Below are 16612 nucleotides of genomic sequence, written 5' to 3'. Positions count from 1 at the left end.
CAGCTTGCCTGAATTTGACTTCTGATCGACCTCTGAAAGAATCAGTTACCCTTGAGTAGTTCTACATTAATTTAATAGAATAAAATATTAATATAAATTAATCTTAATTGTAATATCACTAATCAGACCGATAAACAAACATAGAAGTTAACTTCGAGTCAGGCACGTGAGCCCGACGAAACCGTCCAGAGTACAAGTTCATAGAAAATCACAACCTTATAAAATAGTTTTGTTTTCCTGTGGGATCAGATTGACTGCAACTTTTAATGAAGAAAGTTATTCACTGTTTAAATGAATGCAAATGAGAAATATAACTTTATATCAACCAAATATCTCATTCATCTCTGTGATGTAACTCATAACAAACTAAATGACATTCCTGTTAGAGAAGATGAATTAAAATAGTCTGACTATATTTATCACAAGCATACCGTGTGCTCAAAAAACAAAGTCTTTTAAACATTATGAACAAGAGAAAGAATTCAACACGCAGCTTTCTTCTCTGTTCTTTATTTAAATGTCATTTAATACATCCAGTCCTGCAGTAAAGTTTGATCAGGTCATTTTTAATCTGAACTGTTGATTATTCATGTCACTCTATAAGTATGTGTGTTATCGGCCTGCGGCGCACACTCGGCTTTCCTCTCCATTCTCACACCTGGCCGGATGATTTGGTGCCTCTCGCGGCCTCAGACGGCGTTCTGGATCAGCTCAACAGCGACCAACACAAACAGAGACATTAGCCTGCAGACGTGCGGCGTGATTGCAGTCGCTACAGTGATGGAGAACCTGTGAGAGACGCCCAACAAACAGCGTCTGATGAATAAAATAAGACCTTTACTCCCTCCTGTACTCACTCTTATAGCTGCTCAGTGTAACGCAGACATATTAAAATATTGTTCACATTTCATTTAAGTGGGGTTTTTGTCTAGGCTTGAAGGTTGTGAATTAGAAGTGCTTGTAGAAATTAAAGCTCTTGCTTTAGGAAAAAGGCGATGAGGGTTGTGAACCTTTCTGCTTCTCTGAAAATGATTTGCAATGTTTATTTTAACCATTGGGATCCTTTTTCCAAGTGTATTGAACAAATGCTTCATTCTTACGAATACACTTCAGATTCATTTCAATAAGTGTACTTAAGCAAAGTTGTAAATATTTGCTATGTAGCCTAATAAGTAGCTCTACCGTAAAGACTCAAGAGGCAAGACGACATTGCAATGATATTATTGAACTGATGGAAGATTAAACGATAAAGTTCTTCCCTGTCTGTAGCTCAATTGCTCAGGGTCGTAGATTCTTAGATTTAAAGTACTTATCACTTTTAGTTTAAAAGAAGTATACACATATCACACTTGAATAGATTTCGTAAGGGCGCTCTTGAAACCAAAGTTTCTAAAAGGTTTAGTGTTGGGCTGCATGGTTCTTGAAAGAAGAACCAAAAAGTTTCAATACAGTCAAAAATTGTTCTTTAGACTATAAAAAGAAAGAAATGCTCCTTTTAACAAACCAATAATGGCTCTTTTGTGGAAGTGATGTGAATGAATGTATGATCTGTAGAACGTTTGAGCGACAGAAAGACTCTGAGAATGTTAAAGTGACAGTTCACCCAAAAATAGACACTTCTGTTATGAATTACTCATTCTCTAGTTGTTCCAAATCTGTACTAGTTTCTACGTGTGGTTAGACCTAGAAAAAGATATTTTGAAGAATGCTTGGAACCAGACCGTTCATGGACCCCATTGACTACCACAGTAGGAAAAATAGCAATAGTGCCCCAAAACTGTTCGTGTCCTACATTCATCAAAATTTCTTCTTTTATGTTCAACAGAACAAAAAAATGCAAAGCAATTCTAAAAAAAATAAGTAGAATTTACTTTTAAAAAACTGTGTGTAAAACTTGTGCAAACAAACGCAGAAAATGAAGTTCATCTTCTAGTTGTTTTTCACAGTATACTATCAATGTGAAGCACAATCTTGAGCATTTTTCAATAGCATCAGCTGGACAAACACTGACAAGCGTCACTCAGTAAAGAAGTACTTGGCAATTGTCATTAGACAACTTCATAACAACTGTGCTAATGTCATTAAGCTTGTCATCACATTTGGGACGTGTCAAGAGTTCCTCTTGAACTTTTTCTTACAGAACCTGAGCTGAGTGTTCGTGCGACGACGGGTGACCAAGCGTGACGTTTGACACGGTTTATCATTCCAGATAAGTTGATAACCATCTGTTCTACAGATGAAAGGAGATTCAAACGAAGTGGGTGTGCTGTATCGGGCACATGGCCACAGATTTCCCTGCCAGATAGAAGTCGTTCATGTGTCTGCCACATCCAAACCACAGTCAAATGATTGTGCAAAGCAACGCGTCATACTGTAGGGTACAGGGGTGACATTGTTACTTAAAATCTGTTACACTGACACTCATTTTACAGAAACGCTTCGAATTAAAATAAATTGTGTAAATGACTATGGTGGTACTGTAATATTTTACATTGTGATTTTAGGAAAAAACATACCGGTTAAATATTTCTACACCTTCCTTAAACCTGTTTGACCTCCAGCATCAATACAGTTACAGAAAATCTTGTTCTTGGAGTTTCCTCAATCTTCTGATGTGATGTTGCTTTAAAAACATGACGTCGTAAGTTTTTCAATTGTGTTTCAGATGCAACAGGTTTGATTTCAGTGCATGTACTGATAACACTGTGTCTCGAATGCACTTTTGCATCTGCCAAATGCGTAAATGCAGCTTTGCCTCTTTGGTCAGATTGTGTTTGTATAGATTCAGAGGTGCATGAATTCAGGATGTTGTGTTATGAAAAGCACGGTACTGTATGTATTTTCCTTTGGAAAGTGTGGGATCTGAAATTACATTGAATTATTAAGCGTGTAGACAGCAAGTAATTACTATCAGTCATGCTCCGATCCCGTTTCCAGATTGCCTTTATACATCCTCTATGCTTTGAATCCAAACAAACGCGGCCACACAATGGAACCCGGGTTTGGGTTTCACACACCGTCGTCCCCCGCCACGCCGCCATGACACCAGATCCTCCTTCATCTTCTCGCTCCTGTCCCAGCTCTTCAATAATGCATTCAGACATTATTCTGCTCCTGAAAATCTCAGCCTTTGATCGAATGGCTCTTTCAGGCTTCTGATGCAATAGAAAATAATCCAGAGCAAACCTTTTGATCCATGGCGGGATTATGTTGTCTATTTCCCGTCTCACTCCATATAGCGACCTTTCTGTAAGCGTATGTGGAAATTTTGGGCTAATTCAGTCGTCGGGGTCTGTGAAAGATGTTTGGGTATTGCTGGTAAAAGAAGAACCGGCCTGAAGACATTGTAGATTGATCTGATTCATTCAAATATCTAAAAATGTTTACGATTAGAGCTTTATATAATAAATGATTTGTTGAAATGAACGAGTGGAAGGAAAGTGGACTACGAATGGTCATTCTTACAACAAAGTTTATTCAAGTTTGCAATTAGAAACGTCTCTTTAACCGATAATATGAGAATGTATAAACTCGATCTACTTTCTTCATCTTCGCAGAAATGACATTTACATTACATATACTGACCGAAAAGTCAATTTGTCCCATACTTACACATTATATTTTAATGGAGAAATAATAATTAATCATACTTTGAAGTATACTTGTAGTTTCGTTCTCTTGTAATGCAAATCAAAACATTCTAGTTGTCTCTACTCAAAAGTCTCCTATACTGAAAACGTCAAGTTTATATTTATTTTTAGGCATCACATAATCCCCAGTTTTCCAGTTGTTTTGACCAAAGGTTTCTCCAAGCGCTCGTATACAAACATTTACAGTATCTTCTGTGTTTCCCATCATCCTCTCTGTTTTTCTCACGTTGGCTGCAGTTTTTCAGTATGTCAGTCGAGTCTTATTTAGATGCTAATGATGTTTTGTGGATTTCAGACGCATTATTTGCTAATGCTTTGTTTTTCTCTGAAGCTCTCTGAAGCGATGCATTCATTCATACAGGGGAGAAATTGCACACAATTGACTCCCATACACAAACGCCATCATTTCTCTAGACTTCATCATGTAAACCTCTTTTGTTTTTTAATGCACACGGTCACAGTATCCCCATCAACTCATATCATCCGCTGTCAGATGATTCTCACACATGCTACATGTATATAACATATCTTATATTAGCAAATCTCCAATAACAGTCCCATTACGTAAAGACAATTTAACATTTAACACCACACACATTTTTGTACAGAAAAATGTAAAGACAAGCTACACATTTAAAACCCTTGGTATTGAAAGAACACATGTGCAACTTTATCACCACATGTATGTGATGCATCTTATATCTTTGGAATATTTTACAAACAGACTTTGATATAAAATACTGAACACATTACTATAAATACAAACATGTGTATTTCTACACAAAGGCATTATTCAGAAATAAGCACTGTATCCTTACTTCTCCATTGAATTTACGTCTCTCATCATTTACAACGTTTTTGCGGCAAAGCCAGAATACAATTATAATGTGTAGATTTGATTCTCGACGGTTCATTTCTTGATGGATGGCGTCTTTATAATTTAATACCGGAAGGTGTTTCTGACCTCAGCAGACGTTTGTGAAAGCAGACGTTTTCCTGCCAAACGCTGATCGTGACACGCATGTCAAAGTCACACAGAAATTTCTGACACACATCACTCGTATGACAAGAGAAAGATATGAGAAAACTGTGTACAGAATAAACAACAACACAGAGATGAATGCACTTCTTTCAACTAAGATTCTTTTACAGTAGAGTCTTTATGAAAAACCTTTTACTGTACTTGAAGTTAATTTTACCATGTCTACTTAAAGTACATTTTATTTTTAAGTTTACATTACGTAGAAATGATAAAAGTGAACTTGTAAGTAAATTTTAAGTGTCACTGTAGTAAAGTTTCAGTAGACAACTATTTAACTGTTTTACGAGAAGTACATAAGTAGATTAAAAATATGCTTTCTTTTAGTTTAAAGTTATACTGATATCAGACTTTACAAATTGTTTTTTTATGGAAACCTACTTATTATATTGTTTATTGAACCCATTTTTACATTACAGTAAGTGTGCACTAAATTCGTTTTAAAAATAGACATTTGTAGTAAAATATTTTTATATGCGGCGTCATTGGCCTGAATAATTTCTCACACAATATTCAAGTGTCTGTGGTTATATTTCACTCTAATGGTGCCCCAATATCAAGAAAAATAAGCTGTTCTTCTGTGTGGGTTTGTGGTTAGAACAGAAAAAACCAGGAGCAAAATTCCAGATCATTTCACTTGCGATAACCTTAGTGCACGCAAACATCCAGAATGTCCCTGTTATCACATTGTCTCATTGAGCTACTGATCCCTTAATATTTTGACTGTTAGTGTAAAACATCAGTATGAAACATCAGATGTGTGTTATGTGATTTTTCTTCATTATATGATCATGTTTCAAGCTGTTTCATAACATCTCACTGTGTGTGTTGATGTGGGAGAGAGGAAGTTCACATCAGGCTAAACTAGATTCCCATAAACGTCTCGTCTCTGGTTTTAATGAAATAAATCTCCTCACGTCTACTGGAAACCCTCTTCTAACATCTCACTGTTTACTCTATTAGTGTTCCCACTGAAACTTTGATGCACTGCAGAGGCACAAATCCTCCTTCTGGCAAACTCATTTTATAATGTCTCTCTCCCCCCTCCCTCCCTCTTTCCTTCCCTCTTCTCTCTGTCCCTCCTGCCCTCTCTCTCTCTCTCTCTTTCTCCCTTTGAACGCAACTCAGACAGAGTCAAAAAGCAAAGATTCCAGTATGTACAGGTTGGCATATATCCAGACACATTCAATGTTGATTGCTCTACTGTAGTGGCCTAAATCCCTTTTTCCATATCACATACAAAACTATATCTATTTCTACAGAGGGTTTTTCACTGGATACACTGGAAAGACCCCATGAATACATGTGCATGGATGAAGCTGGGTTTAATCTCACCAAAAGGAGAAGTAGTGGCCGTAATGTGATTGGCCATCGGGCCATTGTTGGTGTTCCTGGGCAGCGTGGGGGCAATGTCACATTATGTGCTGCCATCAGCCATCATGCCAACCTGGGGCCCTACAACACTCACCAGCTCCTCATTTTCCTCAATCACATGCGAGATGCTCTGTTAGGGAAGCAGGATGAGTTGTGTATGTTGTTGTTTGGGACAATGTGAGTTTTCACAGAGCCCTCCAGCTTAGAGAGTGGTTCAATATCAACCAAGGTTTTATCAATCTTTGCCTTCCACCGTACTCCCCTTTCCTAAACCCCATTGAGGAATTCTTCTACTCATGGCGGTGGAAGGTATATGAACGCCAACCTTACACCAGGGTCAATCTCCTGCAAACCATGTGACTTGCCTGTGGTGACACAGGTGTGGAGGCATGCCAAGCCTGAATGTGGCCTGTGATGTGGATGAAGTCCTGTGGCCTGACCCAGTCCGGAGACATGATGCTGTGGCTGAGTAATGCACTTTTTTGTATATTTTTGTACTTTATTTTTACATGGGCTTATTGTACACAAGTGTCAAACGCATAAGATTTCTGTTTGTTTTTACAAGTGCTATGTGTAAATGCACAAGAATTCTGTTTTGTCTTCTTGTACAAGTTCTAAATGCACAGGTTTTTTTGTTTTGCAACATGCATTTAGCCTACAGTGAACAATAAACATTTATTTCTCCAGCTGCGTGTCCTGAGCATTGTGATTTCTATTTTTCTACGTAGTGTTTAGTGACTGTTCTGTAATGTTTTTAATTTTGATTGACTCGGGGCACGATTTGACAACATAGTTCAGTTTTGTTCACAGATTGAAATGTTTGGAGGTGAAAGTTTGTTTTTGCAAGAAGAGTCTGAGGTTTTGTGAATTTAGCTTCAAAATTGGGTTTTGTGTTCACAGTTCAGAGAAAAGGAGAGCAGCTTTCAAGAAATGTGTCTTAGCAATCGAGAAAAACTGTCCATAATGCCTCTTTATTGGGATGAATATTTAAATATTTATGATCTCTTCTGATCACAATCGCTGTATATGAGATGTCTTTGAAAGTTATTCGTGTTAGATGTGTGGAATATCAAACAGCTTTATCTCACGACTAAAACCTTTTGCAAGCAAAACTTTGTGAATGATCCGACTTAAAATGAGTTATTTAGTCTTGGATGCGAGTTAAGGAGCTGTTCAGAAAGTAATTGTGGCTCTACCCCAGGGACGGACAGAAGATCACATCCTCTACAGAACGTCTACTGACCTCATGAGTTTTTCAGATCTACAACTAGATGCCCGTTATGGGTTTGTGCGGTTCTCCTTTCAGACTTCTTAGAGCATTTGATATGAGAACTGATTAAAAATTCATACGCTATAAGACGAATCGCTGCACATGTACAGAGAATATCAAGTGCAGAGGGTTCAGTTTATTCTTGCCTCCTTTTTTATATACTTTTACAGAAACTCCACAGTGATTTCACACAAAAATGATTGAAAACGACACATTTCACACCTGCTCCTGTTCTTGCACATGCGAATTTCATGTGGCTATTCTGTTTAGGTGAACATTATAATTCACAGCTTCAGCGTTTTGCTTGTTTGATGACCTCATGTCACAGTCGGTGGTCTATTTGCTCGCTCTGAATAAAGGCCTGTTAAATGCACCTCTGCTGTCAGCATTTATTTTTGAATTGTTTGGGAATTGGCAGGTGTGGCCTTCAAGTGTCCGGTCACCCTGGCGACGGGTTATATCAGAAACGACTGAGTTTAAGAACCATTAGATCCAACAGAGAGAGGATTGAGAGGACTTGAAGGCATCATGTTGACAGCTGGCTTTCTGCTCTCTTAAAACAGAGCGTGACGCGAGTCGTGACAGTCTGTCAACGTCAAGAGCTCCAGACAGGAAAATCAAAATTTAATTTCAAGTATTATATTACGATCATAGGGGGGCACGGTGGCTTAGTGGTTAGCACGTTCGCCTCACACCTCCAGGGTTGGAGGTTCGATTCCCGCTTCCGACTTGTGTGTGTGGAGTTTGCATGTTCTCCCCGTGCCTCAGGGGTTTCCTCCGGGTACTCCGGTTTCCTCCCCTGATCCAAAGACATGCATGGTAGGTTGATTGGCATCTCTGGAAAAATTGTCCGTAGGGTGTGAGTGCGTGAGTGAATGAGTGAGTGTGTGTGCCCTGCGATGGGTTGGCACTCCATCCAGGGTGTAACCTGCCTTGATGCCCGATGACTCCTGAGATAGGCGCAGGCTCCCCGTGACCCGAGGTAGTTCGGATAAGCGGTAGAAAATGGATGGATGGATGGATATTACGATCATCTTAATATTTTTCTCTGTCAATATTAAATCAATTATCAATTATATTTTCACAGAATGTTCTTTACATTTTGAAAGATGAGTTTATGCTGAAAACCACAAAAAATAAATCTGGACTGGGTCACAATAGATGCATAAAACATTTCATGAGTTTGTGAAATAGCATATGTAATGCCAACGATGAGTTAACACTTTACATTGATGTTAGTTTTTATAACTGCATTAGCTTACCCTATAACAGCAATAAAGATTGACAGTATTTATTCATCTTCAGTTTTCTTGTTCACATGTAATGTTCACAGATTACTTATGATATTTTAAATGTATTAGTAAATAAATTAACAAATGCTGTAGAAGTATTGTTTATTGTTAGGTTATGATTATCTAATGCATTCACTTAAAGAATCTCATTGTAAAGTTTCAGTGGTGATGTTTGTGCTTCTTATAAGTCAAACCCCACTGCTATAGGTTTTATTCGAGAATCGAACACTAACTCAGTTTGAGATAAGGACATAAATGATGTTCTGAAACATATTGAATTCTAACGTGCAGATCTTTTGCAAACTATAACTGTTGCTGTACGTCCAGTTTTCCTTAATTTAAATCGAGGGGTTAAGGAAGAAGTCCTGTAACTTTGTAACTTTGTTCAGTTCATAAGATGTTGTCTGTTCACATAAGGAAATCGCTCAGTTTTTCCTGTTCACATTCAGGATTCACAGTCTCACACTTAGCATATGTGCTGTACCTTACATAAAAGTACATAAACGTCATGCACACTTTCTACCGTTTACAACGAGCATCAGAACTTTTAAGACAAACATACCACACCTGCTAATATTAATATTGCTTTGTCTTCGCAATTTGCATACTATCCCTCCTAAATAGTATTTGCAAACAGAATTAGTATGTCCCAAATCATAGTATAAATTGCAGTGTAGCGTCACTAAACTCCGCCCTCTCGCCGTGAGTTGTGGGCAGTGTCGGGTGTAACTAGTTGCTAAGTAATTAGTTACTGTAATTAATTACTTTCCCCTTATTTTTTCTGTAATTTAATTACAGTTACTTTTGATGTAATTAAACTAAATACTTTGTGTAATATATGTGTGTGCGCAATAGTGGAATTGACATCAAAATTCAAAGTCTAATTTTAAAATGCGTGCTCTAATGTATAATTCTCACATTTGCAATACTTTGGTTAGTAATTACGAGTACTTTATGTAGTTTATATTATTTATTTGAATGAATTAAATACGCCGTTTCATGTCCATCCTTGAATCACTTGAACTAATCAAAGTTAATATAGGATATAGAAAGTAATTAGTAAAAAGTAGGCTAACTAAATACTGTTTGGAGAGAGTCATTTGTACAGTAATCTAATAACACTATTGAATATGTAATTAGTAACTAGTAATTAATTACTTTTTCAGAGTAACTTACCCAACACTGGTTGTGTGTAATATCAGCCGTTAAGTGTCCATAGATTCACACTTCCAATTTTTTACCTGAAACAGTAGACCATTCGGGTACTTTAAGAACACTCATTTCAGGATACTATGATTTGGGAAATACTAATTCTATTTTTGCATACTATTTAGGACAGATGCTAAATACAGAATAGGAACCGTCCAAACAAAAAGCACTCTTTAAAGCACTCCATAGCAACAACTCACATTACTGCAGGAAATTCTGCACAAGCAAACATCACTCATGTTTACTTTACAAGATGCAGAGCTACAGTTTTTAAAGCACCCCCCCTCCCCGGTTCATCCAGGAGATCTAATCTGACCCGACAAAGACTTCTGAACACTGATATCAAAGTTTCTTTCTTCTCTTTACGCACACACACAGGTTTAAATGAGTTTGGCCCGTACGCGGTCACGATGAGAGCCGTGACTTCAGATCGCATTAGTGACCCGCGCTGTGACTGGACTCCTTGTTAATTCCGACCACTGATGCATTTCGGCCAGCTGTCACGATGGGAACGCGTGTCGTGATCCTCGCTCTCTCAGGGAAGCGTCCTATTGGCTGGAGATGAACGGCCTATACGCTCCATCACCTTTCTTATGGGATTCGGAGCGGCCACATCACACAGCAGTGAGAAAAAGTGGGAAAGCCTTAAAAGGAGACGAACACACATTTAAAAAACGTTTTGCTGCTGTCCAGAGTTTATCAGTGTGATATATCACAGTCAGGCTGTCCACCCAACGTAACATCCAACAACACTAAAACTGAACTCTTATCACATGCAAGAATGAGCTCAGAAGGGGCATAGAAGCAAACTAAAGTGCTTGCAAAACAAAATAAATATTCAAAACTAATTTGTCTTGGCTTGATATTTCTTGGAATGGGGTCATTTTAAACTTTTGAAAAACCTTTGATGGTTAATACTAGAATTCCTAACATTAAACATAATTCACGACCATTAAAAATTGTGTTTAAAGCCAACGTACATGACTTTTCAGATGTTGTAATGTTTTGCTAACATTTCAATTATTTCTAAATGTTTTACCAGTCCACTAACAATAGAAAAATGCTGTTTTTATACATACATGATTTAAAAAAAATTTGGGAAGTCAAATAATGAAAGATTACAAACTACATCCACAACATCCACAACGTCTGTAAATCCACAATAATAAATCTCAACTCCACAATTGATGTCGAAATGGAAAAACAAATGCTTAAATAGATTATATTAAATAAACTACATATGTCAGAAATAGTTCAACCACATTAGAACGTATAGCATAAAAACTGGATATGGTTAAATAAAAAGAACAAGTTACATAACAAGTTAAAGGTAATTTAAATGTGTTCTTGCAAACAATAATTATTTTAGTTTACTAAAAGTAAAAGTTTGAAAACGTTACTGTTCATTTAAATCAAATAAAATGTTGACTTATTATTAAAGGAAATTATTAAAGGAAAAATTGAAATGTTGCCTCGAAAATAAAATGAAATAAGTTTAAAGCACGAAAATTAATACTAATACTATTACTATTCCTATCAATAATACACAAAAACTAAATGAAAATAAATTCATCTTATATAGCAACATGAATTATGAAATGACAAATACATATAAAACACATATATTGTGTTAAAATATCAAGTATGAAGAACAAGAGGAGAATTTTTTGGATGTTGCGGTTGATCTGAGTCTTGGTGACTTTCTAGTAAAACTCATTAAAACTGACAGACAGATTCAACATCTGAACTAGAGGTTTGACGTTATCTCTGCATGGTTTATTACGCTAAAAGAAAGACTTCAGATGTGTCGATTAAGGATGTCAACAGATCATCAGAAAATGAGAAAGCTTTTGTTTGAGACAGCAGCTGATGTTATCAGAGGTTTCTGTTGTGTTATTTTCAATTTCTCACATTGACTCAAAGCCAACAGTCCGGCCGGTTCAGCAACATGTTTAACACTTTGACTTTCATTTACAACTTCAGATCATAAGTGCAGTTCATACTGACTGATACATTATCCTACATGATTCTACTTATGATAAATGACATCCATATAAATGTCTTTAAGACTATACTGTAAATCTGCAAAGTCCCATCCGAGTTCAGTTTGATTTCCTCTCCATAAAAAAAATCTGTTTTATAAACTTGGTGTTTCAAACAGCAATGAGATTAAAAGATGAGAATATACTGTAGATGTTTATGAAAGTCTTTGGTTATCATATGTTTCTCTGGAGAAGAGTCGGTCCTCCCACATGTTATTCCTCTGTATGATAGTGTACTGTGGAGAAACATCTACACTCATAAGAGTAAATATACAACTTCTAAAAGTGTTCAACATTTGTTTCACCAAAGAAACATTTGGTCAATGGTTCCTGGAAGAATCATTTCTTTCTTTTAATAGTCTGCAGACCCTCCTATCTATACAAAGAACAGTCGTGAATTAAATAGTAACAGATAATAGTTCAACCAAAAGCGAAAATTCTGTCATCATAAACAGACCGATCGTGGCAAACTTTGAACCCATTTAAAGACATAAGTCATTTAATGAATAAAAAATGAAAGAATTAAATCATTTAAAGAGAAAACAGATCTCCCTGGAACTCTCTATCCATGAAAATTAGCAATGGCTCTTTATACATCCAATCAAATCGCAGAGAGAAAGACATAAACCACGCCCACTATTTTTCTCATTTAAAATTCTTTTTCACTCGGAAATACAGAAGTAAAAACGACTTCAAGGAACCTTCAAAAACAACAGATTGTTAAAGTTAACTGACATATGAAATACTACAATATACGGCAGTAACTGGTCACTCATGAGCCCCGAATTCAATGCACTTCAGACTTTAATGCTCACATCATCATCTTCTTCTTCCATAAGCCCATCAACACTCAATTTATTTGACTGTTTACAATAAAGACGCTCATTAAATCAGAAATGATCCTGTTTTCCAATTGATCAAATTTACTCTCTATGACACCTTACAAATCAAACACACGGCGACAGTGTTTGTACATCGGCTGGATTTACAGCTCCAGCAGATGAAAGTGTGTTTATAAAGGCAAATATTCTGGTTCTTAAGTCTGATTGGTTGAAATCATGTGTGTTAGAAAACTGCCAGAACGTGGACACTAAGTCAACATATCTGTTATGGCTGGAATGTAATACTAGCGTGCTTACTAGTGTGCATTGTACACTAAATACTTGTTTTGGAAAACAGTAGTGTCAGTATAAACACTGTGAATGTGTATTGCTACATTGAGATCACATTGAGTGCTCACCAAACTTGATAAATAAACTTGAAACAAACTTCTGTTCTTATTAGTATAGCTAAGCAAAGTTCAAGTGTATGTTAAAGCATACTTGATGCATGTAGTAGTTTATTGTAGTGTACCACTAAAATACTACCTGGGACTAAGCTGGCACACTTTTTAGTGTATAAAAGTGAACTTTTAAGTTGAACATTGGTATGTTTTAAAACTACAGTAAAAGTTTTTCTAAGAAGTATGAAAACATGACTTTGAGCGATCTGCTTTGGCGGCAGTGATGGATAGAGATGTGTATATTTTTTTCCGTGTGTTTTCATATGATTCCCATCATACAAATTTATTCTACATAAAAAAGTGTCAATCATTTTCTACCTCACAATCACACACATGCCTGTACGTGATCAAACATTTTTATGCCATATCGTCCTAACCGTTCTTAGTGAGACACCAAATCAGTATGCTGCTATTTTTCCACGGAACACAAGCATGTTGACAAGATTCTTAGATGGACGTGAAACATGCATCTACACGCTTTGCATATGCATGATGAGTCAGAGCCGTACAGACGGCCAACATCTTTCCAATATTACATTCTGACAGCTTCACAGCACACTTTTGTTATGCTTTGACATTTCCCATCTAACATGCTTACAGGTAACTTTGCTTCGAATCTGCAATTAAAATGCAAATTTCAAGTGGGGAGATAAGAAATGACGGGCTAAAAGTGTTTGGATAGCCATGTCATTCTTAATACTTTCTCCGTGTTCACAGGCGGTGGAAAACTCATTCAGACGATGGTGTTTTGAGAAAAGACGTCTGTGGCCGATCGATGCCCGAAGACGGTTGAGCATCTGCTGGGAAATGTCCTTAATGTACTGAAGCGTCAGTCATCTTTAAAGCCGCCTCATGGCCCAAAACAATTCTTACTCGTGGGCTTCGGCAGAACGATTTTTACAGAGCCGTAAAGCACCGGCCTCATCTGAATTCTTTCTGAGTTCCACGTACTGTTTAAGATTCATTATGCGTGAAGATGATAAATTACAGACCTTGGACTGAATCAGACGCTGTAGAGCCGCTAATCACCTTTGTTTGAAAAGGAAATCACGCCGGCAAATGAACCCTGTGTGTTTATATTCATAATAAGCCCAGTCGCACCTCGCAATAGAGGCAGAAATAAAATACTGTTCGAATAACGTGAACGTTTCATTAGACCAGACCTGAATCCTAAATAAACGACAGAAAGTAAGTTGTAGATCGACAGAGTTTCGTTTATTTTATATTTCGAGCAACGTGTCGTTTGTTTTCAAGGCCTGAGAGACGTTCAGAAAATAATCAGATGACAAACTGCAGATCTGCTTCAAAACCTTACAGAGATGGCTTGTTTGTTTGCAGACATTATAAGAAAACTCTGGAACACAGACACTCACAGAAACAGCTTTACTCAACTAGATCTCACTTCAAGGAGTCATCGAGTCTCACGCTAGTGTTAATACAATCCAACTTCACATCCAAACCAACACAAGACTTTTTAACATTCAGAGAAACAAGACGAATGAAACAAAACTGAAAACTCGATCAGAAAGAGAAACTTCTTCACCAATAAAGATTTTCCTGTTGGTGGTTCCATAAGAACCTTTAACATCCACAGAAATAATTTCGTAGTGGGAAAAAAAAAATTTGAACTAGGAGAAAATAAAATGTTTATTCTAAGAACCCAACACTTTGTTTAAAATGTTCTTTGGGGAAGCAGAAATGATTCTACATCATCGCCGTGAAGAACCCTTCGCTGAAGTTGCTCAAAAGGTTGTTCACAGTGATGACGTAGAAGAACCATTGTTGGTTCCAGGAAGAACCATTCTGTCCAAGGTTCTTTAGAGAATCATCTCTTTCTTACCTTTTCATAATTTGAAAAACCTTTTTTAACCAAAAATAAACTTTTGTGAAACAGTAAGGTTCTTTGGATGTTAAAGGTTCTTTATGGAACCATTTCCACAAAAAAGATCACTAAACAACTTGGAGTAAAAATGGACAATAGTCTACGCTTAAAGAGCACTATAAAGAGCGCTCTTGTAAACTAAAAAGAGGGCAAATTTAGTCCCAAGAAGCATCGACAAAGACATTGATACTAGTATATGTACCACATAAAGTACTGTTAACAATATACTTAACCTTTACTTTAAGTATCCTTATAAACCTCAAACAAAGAAGTGCTGCTTTATTTACACGTCACAGTCTAGAAAACAGTTATTTTGTCCTTCATCTCTAACTGACCCTGAAACAGTCTCAACGCTCATTTATCTCCACACAGAGTTTTTCAACACTAACCTCCAGACGAGGACGAGGTCATGAACATGAAATAGATTTTAATGGATAATTCATAAATTCAGTTTCAACACACCTCAACTCAACGTCAGTTCAAAACATCATCAGTCTGCGTGGATCCATGAACAAAACTAGTGTTACTCCACAAACCAACCTGTGTTAGCTGAGAGTAAAGCACCACATACAGAACATGGGGATAAAGTTGACTTTAAAAGGCAACGTCTGTGGAGAACAACACTCCATCACCACCTTCATAGCAACACATTAAAGTCTAGCTATAAAAAACACAGACATACAGCCAAGACCCTTTCACAACTTCTGCAAGAACATAAACCATCAGACAGTCAAACAACTTTGTTTTCAAATGTCACCGTTAGGGGCTAGGAAATCTAAAAGAACACCACATTAATAGCTGAATGAAACATGTGTAAATATTGGGTCAATTATGGGCAAACACAACCAACCTAGAAAGTGTCGATATTTGACGAGCATGGGTTGAAAAAGACAAACCCATGCTCAATGTGTGTAGACTTTTATCAGAATGTTAGTATTTCTTGATTATTTCATAGAACAATACATAAAACGCAACACAAACGTCGTTCTTCAGTCAGGAGTTAATGGATGCCCTGCCCACATGCGTCATTTGAGATGGATTGTCATTACAGGACGGAAGTGCATGTTCAGATTTTAACAAAAGATTATTAGGGCGCACACATTGTAAAAAGAGAATGACCCACAATGATTAACTATTTACAATAAACGCTGTAATGTTTCATGAAAAAAATGTCATTGTAATTTTTTTTAAATAGGGACTTTAATTGACTGAATTACTCACTCAACAGAATATATATTTGTTAAACATCATAGTTTCACTCTTAAAAATAAAAATCCTTGTAAGGTTTTTGGCAGCAATGCCATAAATGAATCATTTTTAAAATCCTCTCAGTCAAAAATAAAAAAGAAAAATTTAGATGCTCTGGTTGCTATGACACGGAACATCAGGCAAATTTTAATGTTATAATTGTCTCATTTCATAGATAGCTTAAATCAACATATATTAATATAGTGGGAGTCCAGGGACATCAACGTATACTTACCTGGATGCTCAGATGACGTAGACAGACAGGCATCCGGCGGTTCAAGAAGAGCTGGTTGGTCGATGCTGCAATTGTCCCGCCCCACCTGC

This window comes from Triplophysa dalaica, chromosome 21 (assembly GCF_015846415.1).
Source record: "Triplophysa dalaica isolate WHDGS20190420 chromosome 21, ASM1584641v1, whole genome shotgun sequence".
In the NCBI taxonomy this organism is placed as follows: domain Eukaryota; kingdom Metazoa; phylum Chordata; class Actinopteri; order Cypriniformes; family Nemacheilidae; genus Triplophysa; species Triplophysa dalaica.
This window is presented reverse-complemented; position numbering follows the sequence as displayed.